Source organism: Symphalangus syndactylus, chromosome 14 (genome assembly GCF_028878055.3).
Source record: "Symphalangus syndactylus isolate Jambi chromosome 14, NHGRI_mSymSyn1-v2.1_pri, whole genome shotgun sequence".
NCBI lineage: Eukaryota > Metazoa > Chordata > Mammalia > Primates > Hylobatidae > Symphalangus > Symphalangus syndactylus.
Window position 1 is genome coordinate 30,726,188 of NC_072436.2, and position 13,078 is coordinate 30,739,265.

General features: G+C 38.8%; 1 protein-coding gene and 1 non-coding gene across 10 annotated transcripts in view; one reads left to right on the forward strand and one right to left on the reverse strand.

The window, feature by feature from the left end:
• Window positions 1–13,078, forward strand: part of CTNNA2 (catenin alpha 2) — a 1,423,217-nt gene that overhangs the window by 404,836 nt on the left and 1,005,303 nt on the right. The window lies entirely within an intron of this gene.
• Window positions 12,804–12,905, reverse strand: LOC129463298 (U6 spliceosomal RNA). The gene has a single exon (XR_008651095.1). It is a non-coding gene; the product is annotated as a U6 spliceosomal RNA (small nuclear RNA).

Below are 13,078 nucleotides of genomic sequence, written 5' to 3' on the forward strand. Positions count from 1 at the left end.
TCCCCTTGCCCACTTCTCTTTCCCTCCCTGTTTTCTATACTTTCCTTCTACTACTTTGCAGGGGAACTTCCCCATTTTCTTTTTCATAGCAAATATGAGAGAAACTCTAGGCAAATCCAGTTTAAAAAAAGAAAAGATTATCCCTGATTTCTGAGGGAGGATAGACAGTTTTAAAGAGAAACAAGAAAGAGATTGGGGATTCAGCTGGATATGAAAATAGCTATATTCATTAAGAAGAGCAATGCAAACAGCTGTAAATTTGGATAATAAGCAAGGAAAGATATTTGAATTTCATTAGGCTTTTTTTTTTTGTCTGCAGTTAGCAAATATCTCACCTTCTAAATTTACTTCAATTGTGATTCACCCACAATAAGCATGTAATTAAAATTGAAGAATGTTTACCAGGTGAGGGAAGTTGATGAAAGGAGCCTGGAGAAAGGTTTGGAAAATGTGAAAAGAAGAGCAATTCAGGAAGCACTCTGCAATTTGGAAGATATTTTAGGAAAGGTAATGCCGGGGAGGACTGCAATCAAATAGATGTTGCTGGTTCAAGATTGGCCTATAGAAGCTAAGTCACCAGCATCTTTTTGGTGATGGGAGTGAATTAATTAGTTAATTCAATCAATATTGATTGAAAATCTATTGTGCTTTGACTTCTAAACCAGATTCTGTGAGAATAATTGAGGGGAATACCGTTTCTGTAATCATAAAGCTTACACTCCAGAAAGGGAGATAGAAATAAAACATAATTAAGATCAGTTCTGGTGAGAAGTGTAGAGTACTGTGAGCAGAACTGTGTGGGTATGTGTGATGTAGGGGAAGGGATTTCTGCCCCAGTCTGGGCATGGGCTCAGCAATGTATCCCTTGTTCTTGTCTCCGGAGCCAGGTATGCAAATAATTATGGCAGAGCATACTTTTTGCTCTTAGTGGCAATTTGTGGTACTGCATTTAGAGCATAGTAGGAGTCTCCATTTCATTATAGATGTGTCATGGAAGGCACACAAAAGACATAGAAACCAAGTCCAGAAGGATTGGCATGAGTGTGCAAATTGATGTATTTGGGGAGATTTTCCATAATTTTTTGAATAAAATCTCAAAAGATAGGAAGGAACTTTAAGTACTTCAGTGTTACTGGATCCTAATATTGGTGAAGGGATATTATAAAATGAGATACACAGGAAAAAAGAGGGGCTGATCAAGAGGAACACATTTTATAATGTGATAGAGACTCAATTTTTGATGAATTAATGGTGATATGATAATTGCTATAATTGAGAAATGGAAGATTATGGCTCTTAATAGTTTAAAATTAGGTACTTACATGTCTCTACAAGAAGTATAAATGTTTGAGAGTGCAGAGTCATATTAGGGGGCTGGGAAATCAATATTCTGAAGTCCAATGAACAATGGTAGAATATAACAGAAAAGGACATCTGAAAAAATAGATACTATGAAACTTTTATTTCAGTTTCATAGCTACATGTTTGTATGCCTCGCATGCAGATAAAACATGGAAATTGTATTTCTTACTGTGGGTTGGAGTTAAAGAAGCCTGAAAGTCGCTGTGGTGGAAGCATCCAGTTGCTCAGATGTGATTACATGCTGAGGAGAGGGGCCTGGAGAAGCAGCAAAAAGACCAGGAACTGGACAGACTCGAGGCTCTTGCTCCTGAGCCTAAAGAAAGAATCATCTGCATCAGGGCCCAGTGACAACGAGAGTGAAAACACTGATACTTTGCCTTTGGTCCCAAGGTGACAACAATCATAAACCTGCCAGTTACCTCCTTGGTGTTGTGATATAGACAAATTGAGAATAATGTTTAGCTCAAGGGAGGTATTTGCCCTTTGTAAATAGTTGATGAGTTAAATGTCCAGCTACAGAAACTTCTCTTTGGCCCTCTGGCAGAGTTTGGAGATTTCTGGGCTTCTTGGAGCAGGTCTGTATTTTTTTCTGGTCCAGCCTGGGGGCATGAAGGAATGAGTGGTTGTAGGTGTGTGTTAGGAGGGACGTTTGACCATTTTCTACTTCCATCTATTTTGATTAAATGGTGGGAAAACAAATCTCCTGTGGGAGCTACATCATCTTTTATGTCTGCTAACCAGAAGTTGAATCCTAGGAATCAGTTCTTCAAGCAGCATTTTAATAGAACACAGCAAGTGGCCTTCTGAGGTGGCCCTGATATCAACTGTGATACAATGTGCTCTGTTCTTAGATACAGAAGGCACAACCAGGGAGGAGTGGTCCCAGAACAGAGGCTTCAGGCAAGGCTTTTCAGGATAAAGGATGTGTGATTTTGATGTTAAACCCTAATTACAGGTTAGCCAGGAAACAGGACCACTGGGTGGGGAAGTGAGAGGGATATGTTTTTGAGAAAAATAACCAAATTTGTACCATTAGCCTGAAATTTCACCATTCCGTTCACCAAACTGTGATAGTAAAGCCTTTCCAAACTTCTTGAACTTGCTCTGTGCAAATTTTACCAATTCTGTGCATATGTAGTTATTTTTCTCAAAAACACACTAGGAATGGCAAGATGGTTAGAGTGTGTGTGTGTGCATATATGTGTATGTGCGTGTGTGTGTGTGTGTGTGTGTGTCGAGTCCAGAAGACATGGGAAAGGTGTGGGAAATGAATATGAATCTGGAAAGCTAAACAGGGCTGGCTGAACAGCCTTGTGTGATAGGAGGAATTGCTGAAGGATTTTAGGTAGGGAGACAATATGTGTTATATTTTAGAATGGTTGCTATGGAGCTGGTGTGGTGGGTTATCTCGGAGGGGTCTGAGATGAGGGCAGGGAGACTGGAACATAGAAACTAATAAGATAAACAATTTTCCCATAATGCTTATGGAAATATTATATCAATAAAATTTAAAATATTTAATAATGTTTGCTGAGGTCCTGAGCATCGATTGTGACTCTGATAAAGAAGTATAATTAGATTCAGGTTTCTAAGATTGCGTGTCCCTAGGTCTCACTTCCTAAATGACTGCTTCTCTTCAAGACAGCTTCTGAAGCCAAAAGCTTTATGGGCGACAGCTCAGGGAATGCATTTTAGCGTTATCATCTTGTGAGATCACCACCCAAACATGAAGGCAAGTGCTACAGACTTGCCTCTAAAGATGTAGATGGTTTTGCCATCAAATAAAGAATGTGTTGTGTCAAAGAACCAGGTTTCTTCCAACTCTAAAAGCCTATGCTTCTTCAGTTATTTCTATTTTGCTATAAACCATAAAACAAGTTAGAGTATGAATCCAAGGAGTGAAGAAGCTCCCAGAGCTGTTTGAAATGTGCCATGGAGGGGTTGGCATCCATGTTCTCAGAGCTACTTTAAGGGAAGTTTGTGGGATGATTGTCATCCTGTAAATACCCAGCAGAGCGCTGCCTGCTGCCTCCCCCTCATAGCAGATTTCCTGTCCTGCGTGACAGATCCGGTAGAACACATAAAGTGCAACTTCACTATTTCAGGCCCCATTATACCATAACTGAAAATACAACACAAATTGAATTCTGTCTTCATAAACATATGGTCTATCTCCCGTGTAATATCATGGTACATCTCTATTAAATCTTGCTTTCTGTTGTTGATATTAAAATGGAATTCTATGATAGTGTACTTTTACAGTTGATCTTTTGTGCTTCAAATGATTTAGAAATTTTTTGCATAAGTAAATCCTGGTTCCAAAATATTCAATTGATGATTTATTCTTGGAGCCTATTTTTAATTTATTTAGTGTATGACTGCACATTATGAAAGGGTTAACATTATTTGTTCAAGGTTTTTGATATTCGATGCCTTAAAAGTATACTTTTCAAAACAGACATTTTATTTAATGAAGGGAAATATACTGTTCTTTGAATAGCCTTGACACTGTGCCAGCCCATAAGTGTTGTAGTGTGGAATGATGAATTCTTTGCATATATATATTCTTTGAATATATATTTTAATAGTGTACACATAGGTATAGATAGTCCATTTATTTTAAAAACCATATTCATGATTTTAAGTCATTCTTGAGAAAGTGTTGTGGAAACTAGTTGGTATTTTGACCTAGGTTTTTCCTATACCAGAAACATGTTTTTTAAACACTCACATTAAAAAATTGGTGAGGTTGGCCGGGCATGGTGGCTCACGCCTGTAATCCCAGCACTTTAGGAGACCGAGGCAGGCAGATCACTTGAGGTCAGTAGTTTCAGACCATCCTGGCCAATATGATCAAACTCCATCTCTACTAAAAATACGAAAAATTAGCCAAGTGTGGTGGCGGGCACCTGTAATCCCAGCTGCTCAGGAGGCTGAGGCAAGAGAATCGCCTGAACCTGGGAGGTGGAGATTGCAGTGAACCGAGGTAGAGCCACTGCACTTCAGCCTGGGCAACAGAATGAGACTCTATCTCAAAAAAAAAAAAAAAAAAAAAAAAAAAAATTGGTGAATTTGCTTCAATATCTGGTTGTCAATTATAGAACAACAAAATTTTTTCTTTATAAAAATCTTATAGGATAGGTAAGTATTTGTGCTTTTAAAGAATTAATAACATTTAAATGTGCGGTCCTAACTGAATTATTTTTTGCTCCATAGAAGCAGTTCAGATGATTCCTGCTGATTTCTGATTTCAACCATAAATATCACTTAATTTGTTGTTAAATTATTTTTCCTTAATGGAATTTTTCTCCTATGGCTTTAAGACAGCCTCTGACTTGCAATTTCTTTATTAATTTTATTTTCTTAAGGTCACATTATTCCTGGCCTTTTAGACTTTTTTCACGATCTGTGACTCTTGTCTCATGGGCAGAAGCTTTGTCCTCTTTCCTTTTTCTTCACCACTCTTTGCAGCTCTGACCCTTTAGTTAATTTTTCAGAAACCCTAGCAACTCTGCCTTTGGGGTGGCACTGTGCACTGTGGAGGACAAAATATTAATTGATGTAAGCCAATTAATCATTTAGCTCTACTGCTGAAAATTCCACATTTGTTTCCTGTTGTACCAAGAATAAAGTCTATGTCTTTCCTAGGACTTTTGAGACCTCCTGTCTCCTTCCCCGCTCTCCACTTCCATCCCTTCCCCTTATTGCTTCCACTATGCCAGCCATATTAGCCCTCGTGTGGTTTCCCAAATATTGTGAGAATCATTTTTCTCAAAGTTTTTATCAGCAAGATAAATTGCTGGGAGTTGAATTTCTAAGTTAAAAGATATGAAAATAAATGTTTTAATGGTTAATATCAAATTGCCTTTGAAGGTGCTGACCTATCTTCAAAGCACCTGTTTATAAAGAATATAAAGAAGAATAAAGAGTACCTGTTTCCCAAACCTGTAATGATGCTCTTTCAGGCTTTTTGATCTTGGCCACATATTGGCCATCTTTTTTTTAACATAAGTAGGACCTAGCTTTGAGTGGATTAATTATTTTAACAATTCTGAGCGGTTAAACCTTTGCCATCATGGTCCCAAGCACTGCTCTCTAGAGGTGGTGCTGGTTCTGGTGATTAGTAGGCCTAGGATGTGGTTATGGGAATGTGTGGCTGAGATGGAGCAAAGGAAAGGTCAGACAGGTTGGGGGGTCAGATGTTCAGACACAAGGATGCTGAGATCATCAAGAATAACACCAGAAGTAGGTGGGGTAAGGAAGAGTGGGAGCCAGGTGCTACAGGCATTTATGATCTCAATGTCTTGATAGATGGGAGAGGGATGAAAGGATGCTGAAGGGACGCTCGGTGAGCACCTATCTGTATGGGTGTATTAATGACGTTTTTTTAAATTTTCTGAATTTTATGATGTCTTGGCATCTTTGTGCCTTGCTGAACCTGGAGAGACTGTCCCTGCAGAGCTAGCAGATTTCCAAACGTATCAAACAACTTGCCTGGGAGCACACTTCTCACTTGCAAACCAACAAATCCAAAGCCCATATCCTAGTCAAAGCAGCCAGCTCCTTTCTTTAACTCTCTTATACCCTAAACCAATATTTCCCCTGCCCTGTATCATCCTAGGGCTAGGTATCAGACAACCAAGGATCACCTCTACAGCTCAGAGCATGCTGAAAGTATTCAGATTGTCCAATCTTAACCTTGCTCACACTTAACCTACCCTGCTTTATTCATTCCTTCCTGCCATACCACAGTATAGACCCTGGGACCTGCTCTCCCCTTGCCACCTCCTTCACTCACCCAGGTGCTTCCCCACGTGGCACTGTAAGGCATGGCATAGCATGCCCCCTCCTGTTGGGGACTGTGAGTAACAGATTTCCTAACTGTGAGTAACAGAACTTCTTTTAATGGCATTGACGTCTTTGTGTTGTTACTTAGTCACCTCTGTGAATTAAATTCCAAGAACATTTAAAACAGTGGGAGACCATCAGAGAATTGGGCAGGAAAATTAAATATTAATAGTCTATGATGCAGCTATATTTTTACACAGAAACACACATTGACATTGAAATCTGATTTACGTAAAAGAGACCGAAAAAATGGGTTATTTAAAACAGTATGTACACTGGTCCCAATTATAAAGAAAAACTTTCAGTATACATAATGTAAGACACAGAAACAAATAGTCTAGCATAAAATACCCAAAGTGCTAAAAGAAGAATTTGGGATAACTTTATTTATTTGTATTTTAAAATTATCTTCCAAGTATTGTGAATTATTTTGTGTAATTCCAAGTCTTGCTGTAACGTGGTGTCATTTATGTATCTTTTGCTCCTTTGGGCATTAGAACCTTGATTGTGATGGTGACGTAGGAGCCATCAATTCCAGACACACACGTTAAACGATGCTATATGGGTGGGCCTACAAATTATGTCTACAACCAACATAGACGTTTTTTTGGAAATGACTGAGTTTGTGCTTTAAACTGAGAATAATGTACATTTTATTGTATGCATACCTAGATAAAGTATGAAAAATCTATAGTATATTTAGATAACAATTTCCACTTCTTCACTGAAAGCTGGTTGAAACCCTTCATTGTGAAGTCTATCTTACTGAGTTCTTTTCTCATTGATCACAGGAACCTGTTTTACGTGCCCCCTGGCAGATTTTTTTTTCTGTTGCATTTATTTTATCAGGTCCTAGAGTTTCTCAAGTATATTTGCTCAGCATTTTCTCTAAGCACAGTCATTTTGGAGGCTTTCCTTTCCTCTGTGTGCTGTGCTCATAATGTTGAACGCCTTATGTGGTAACTCCTGATTTTGCTTTTATCTGTCTGTTGAATCAAATAGTTTTCTACTTGGGTGTGTAGTCCTGTATGTAATCTCTCTGCCAGAGATTTGCTCTCTAGAATCGGTCCTCTCTGTATACCCAACTGAGGAATATTTTACACTCATTTCATATGTGAGGATCATTCATACTTGGGGCCCACGCTGAAAGAACTTTGACACTGCCCGGTGTCAACAAACCACTACGTGTCTCCCAGATAGAAGTACCTTAGTATTTATTGTTTGCTGAATAGCCAGGGGATTGTTACATACTCATTGTCATATGTATATGTAACATACAGGTTTTAGACGGAGAAGTTGGGGGCATGTCTTTCTTGAATGTTTAGGAGAATTTTAGGTGGTTTTGTTCTATACATGTACAAGAAATGCTTACTCTCCATGTACAAAAAAGGATTGAATAAACTGGAATAATATTTGCAACACGAAGTTTAGAGCACCCAATGCCTTCCTCTTATCACCATGTGTACTTTCTAAAGCAGAAAAAAAGTACATAGTTAAAATCTGAAAAGCTGAAGTGCCATTTGATTATTTTCTAAAGGACCAAACCACTTGCTCCTTCACCCCGTTGTCTTACTGAAGCATGCCTCACTCTGGCCTTCGTGGTTATTAGTATTGCAAGCTCCGTCTAAAAATAACAGTTCTAGGTGAATTATGACTTTTTGGACTTACGGTTTATTCCATTGAGGATAGATTTGTTTTATATTCCTTAAATTGTTCTATGAAGGCAATTTACATATTTTAAAATCCCTGTAATTTTCATATATTTTAGCAGACTATATATTTAAGGGTATATATTTCTTGATTGTGAAACAGTCGCAGTGGTTTTAGATGCATATCTTTTGTCTTTCTTTCAAATCCAAATTCCATAGTGAGGCTAATTTAGTTCATTCCAATAAAATATTTTAAGGTCTTTTTATTAAAGCAGAAATCAAAATAATTATCATTATTTATAAATACTGCTTAACATAAAAAGAACTCCAAAGAAATTATAACCACTGTGTAAAATTGGAAGTAAAAAGCACTTAAAATTCATGAGTATAAAATAAAATATTCCTCGATAAAAATTGTGTGCATAAACAACTTGTATTTTAGAACAGAACTTGGAGTATTCAGTTTGTCTAAATAAACCCCTAACCAGAAAATTTTAATGAAAAAAAATCCTCTAAAGTAACAATAAATATATTTCTTCTGTTTATCAACAAATAGCTAATGAGGATCAATAATATTTTTTATAGTGCGATGCTTCTAGATTGCCATTTACCTATGCTAATAAATCTACCAGACCTACAGTTGCCATGGTAGTAGGTATAATGTAAAGAACAATCCATGTGGCCCAAGGCCCAAGTTATGTTATGGGTTATTATATTGATTATGAGTAGTATTTCTCAGTAGGATCACTATTGGTGTTTTGAGTGAGAATATCCGTTATTATGTGGGACTTTAACATTGCACTCCATTAAACAATGCTGGCCTTTTAATTACTTCACAATGATTGGGACATCAAAAATGGCCCCTGGAGAATATTGTGTGAGTAATACAGCCCCCACCTGAAATCCACTGATACATAATAGGAAGCAGCAAAATGTTTCTGTAGAGGTGGATAATAAATATTTCATATGTGTGGGCCATACAGTCTCTGTCTCAGTTACTCAACTCAGCTATTGTGGTGAAAAAGCAACTAGAGTATAGATGATATGAAAAAGAGTAGCTGTGTTCCAATACAGACTATATTTACAATAGCGAGTGCTGGGCAGATTTTCACTGGGGGCTGTAGTTTGCCAGCCCCTTCAAAAGTACTACAAGTCCATCAATCTGAACACAAAGAATGCTATTTGAAAAACAGTCAGTAGTATTAGGAGGGTTTGGGGCTGCAAATAATATGAAATCATATTTGCTGTTTCTAAAGATAGGGTTGTTTCAGTCTTGGTTAATTTAATGTATGATTGTCATAAGAGATATAAGTGCTTTCCATCCTTCTACTCTGTTATTCTCAGTTGTTGTCATTATCTCCCCTCATAGTCACAGATAGATGCAACAGTGTCATGCCTAGTTACAACAGTGCACAGGGGAGAAGGACATGTCCATATAGTCCAGGAAAACCTTTCCCAGAAGTCCCCAGCTGAGTTGCTATCACATCTTGTTTGGCTGCATCTCCAAACTTCAGTTAAAAAATGGAAAAAGGAAAATATCCCACATATTTTACATAGGATAATTATGATTCTCCTCCTTAACCTGGAGAGACAGATTCAGCCTTAACCCATACCTGTAGATGACCAATATTTGAATGAGCTGTGATTACAAGGGTAAGAAAGAGCAGGAGGCTTTGAGAGGTGAGTGAAGAAAGATGTCTGTGAGATGCATTGTTTTCCATGTTAACTAAATTACACTCAAATATAATTCTGTCTTAGTATTTGAGTCCATTTGTTCCCTCTGTTTCCCAACTAGTCAAAGGAAGCATTTCATTCCACCTATCTTTGGTCAGAGGAGAGGGAGGAGTGTAGACCAACATTCTACCCACTGATGACAGGTCTTCTATCTCTATTATTGAAGAACCATTGCAGAGCCTATGCTCACCTTCTGCGAGGTCAGTAAAACCAGTATATGAAAGAGTGTTTGAACTTGCTTAACAAACATCACTTAGCAGTCCTTAAGGAACCTCTCAAATAAGCCCCAGCTAATCATACATAGTATAGAATTTGATTTATAAGAGTTGAAAATAATTTGCTGAAAAGCATTTTCACTGAAATGATATAATCATTTTAGTGCTAAAGGGAATACAGAAGACCAATGGATTCTTTTAAGCTCATAAAGTTGCTGCCCTACAATTTCAGATGAAGCAGGTGATTTGTCAAGAGAATAATTTTGGTGGCTGAGAGGTACAGATATAACTAGAAGCTGGTTTTCCCACTTTGTTTTGCTGTTTTCCCTGAATTACATCATGGTATTCCTGCAGCAAAATGGCTGCAAGAGACCTTATGCTTATCAGTAGGGATGGCTCTGACTCAAGTTCTGATTTTTTTCCTGGAGCTATTCCTGAATGTTGAGCTGTTTAAGCTGTCAGTACTGGGGTTGAACAAATACCTTTAGATGCAGCTCTATTTATTGTAGTGACTTTTGGAGAATGATACTATACTATTTTGTGGACAGGTTTGTTCATGAGACCTTGTTTTCATCTTCCTCATATAATTCGTTCAGTTTGGAAGGGGCTGCTCCTTTAATGCCAATCATTTACTTATGTGTTTATGCAAACATATTAAATTCACTGTTCCATCCTCAAGAATCTAAGTATTCTAGTGTGAAAGAGAATGAGCCGAACAATTAAAACAGAGTGAGATTTATGGCACAATCGAGGGAAGCATTGTGTCCTCTTAAGATCGAGGGTGACACTGAACAGGTCAAGAAGTGATGCCTGAGTTGAGTCTGAAAACATAACCAAAGTAAGTCAAGTAAGGAAAACAGGGATGAAGCTGGCCTATGGAAGGAGTGACACAAGAAAAGTCTTGGAAGGAATGACACAAGAAAAGGCTTAGAAGGAATGACACAAGAAAAGTCTTAGAGGAGTGGGAGAATATGGGATGTCTGGAGAACAGCTAGCAGTTCACTAGGTCTAGAGTTCACAAAGACTTAAGATGCACAGTTAGCAAATACTGAGTAATGGGACTGTACTGGGGGAGATTTAATATATTTAGAACTTTATTCTTAGGCAGTGGGAGTCATCAGAGGCTATTCGATTGGACAGTGACATGATGTCATTCGTATTTGTGAAAACCATTATGGCTGTGGGATAAAGAAGGGATTAGAGGGGCTAAGATTGAAGGCAACATGACCAGCCAAGAGGCTCTTTCAATAATCTAGTAAAAAAATGCCAAGAGCCTTGATTAAGGCAGCGGTGGTGGAGAGAGAAAGAAGAGATGGTTGTCAATCAGGTGCTGATAGAATTTATTAGACTTGAACTTTTTATTGTAGGAGGTGAGAAAGGAAAGGAATTTGAGACCATCCTGGCTAACACAGTGAAACCCTGTCTCTACTAAAAAATACAAAAAATTAGCTGGGCGCGGTGGTGGGCGCCTGTGGTCCCAGCTAGTCGGGAGGCTGAGGCAGGAGAATGGCGTGAACCCATAAGGCGGAGCTTGCAGTGAGCCGAGATCGCGCCACTGCACTCCAGCCTGGGTGGCAGAGCTAGACTCTGTCACGGAAAAAAGAAAAAAAAAATGACTACTGCATTTCTGCTGTCAGGGCTTGACATGATAGTTCTTCTTCTTTTTTTTTTTTTTTTTTTTTTCCGAGATGGAGTTTCACTCTTGTCGCCCAGACTGGAGTGTAGTGGCGTGATCTCAGCTCATTGCAACCTCTGCCTCCCAGGCTCAAGCAATTTTCCTGCCTCACCCTCCCAAGTAGCTGGGATTACAGGCGCCTGCCACCACGCCCGGGTAATTTTTGTATTTTTAGTAGAGACAGGATTTCAACATGTTGGCCAAGCTGATCTCAAACTACTGACCTCAGGTGATCAGCCTGCCTCAGCCTCCCCAAGTGCTGGGATTACAGGCATGAGCCACTGTGCCCGGCCGATACATAATAGTTCTATTCATTGACATATGACCACAGGAGTTGGACCAATGTTGTGGAAAGATGAGTTCACTTTTAAGCCTGTTCATTTTGAAGTTCTTGGAAACCTAGTAACTCGTTGTATATAGGAGGCTGGAACCCAGGAAGGAGCACTGAGCTAAAGAAATAGATGTGGGGGGCCGGGTGCGGTGGCTCACGCCTGTAATCCCAGCACTTTGGGAGGCTGAGGCAGGTGGATGACGAGGTCAGGAGATCTAGACCATCCTGGCTAACACACTGAAACTCCATCTCTACTAAAAATACAAAAAAAAAAAAAAAAAAAAATTAGCTGGGTGTGGTGGCGGGCACCTGTAGTGCAGTCCCAGCTACTCAGGAGGCTGAGGCAGGAGAATGGCGTGGACCCGGGAGGCGGAGCTTGCAGTGAGCCGAGATCGCGCCACTGCACTCCAGCCTGGGCGACAGAGCGAGACTCCGTCTCAAAAAAGAAAGAAAAAGAAAAGAAATAGATGTGGGAGTTTTCAGCATAAAGTAAGACACTGACATGAATGAGACCACACCGGCACTAGAGCAGACAGAGATGAGACACAGTGATGGAGCCCAAAGCAGAAACATGAAGGGCATGGGTCTAGAAGAGGGTACAAAGACGACTAAGAATAAGATGTTGAGAGGGTACAAGAAGACCAGGAGTGTGTAGTATTCTATTCTTGACACAAAAGAAACAACAACATTGCCAAATATTTCTATGTGATCAAATAAGATTTTAAAAGAGGACCCTGGGTATTTTGAGATGATTTACTTATTGATTTTTATTTAGATAAGGAATGTGTGATCATTATGTAACTAGAATATATATAAATGTATAAGGTGAAAAATATATATAATTTTGAATAAGAATCACCCTAAATCCCACTGCCCAGCATAACTACTGTTAAGATTTTGATGTATATCTATCCAGACTTTTTCTATATGCAAATATATTCTCTATATCCAGATATATGTCTATATATAACAAAATGAGTTCATACTATAAAAATATTGGATGCTGCATAAATTTGCTTGTCATTCTTCCCCGAGACCATGATAATCTTCTCCACATCTTTCTAATTTTAGTGTATAAGCTGGGAAATCACATGATGTCCATTGAATTAAGTAACTAGAAGATCATTTGTAATTTTGCAAGGCTAATTTCAGTGGAATGGCGAGGGCAGAAGCCAGATTGTTGTGGGATGGGGAATGAGTAGGTAGTGAGGAAGTGGAACAAGCATTATAGACTACCCTTTCAAGAAGCTAGGCTGTGAAGAGA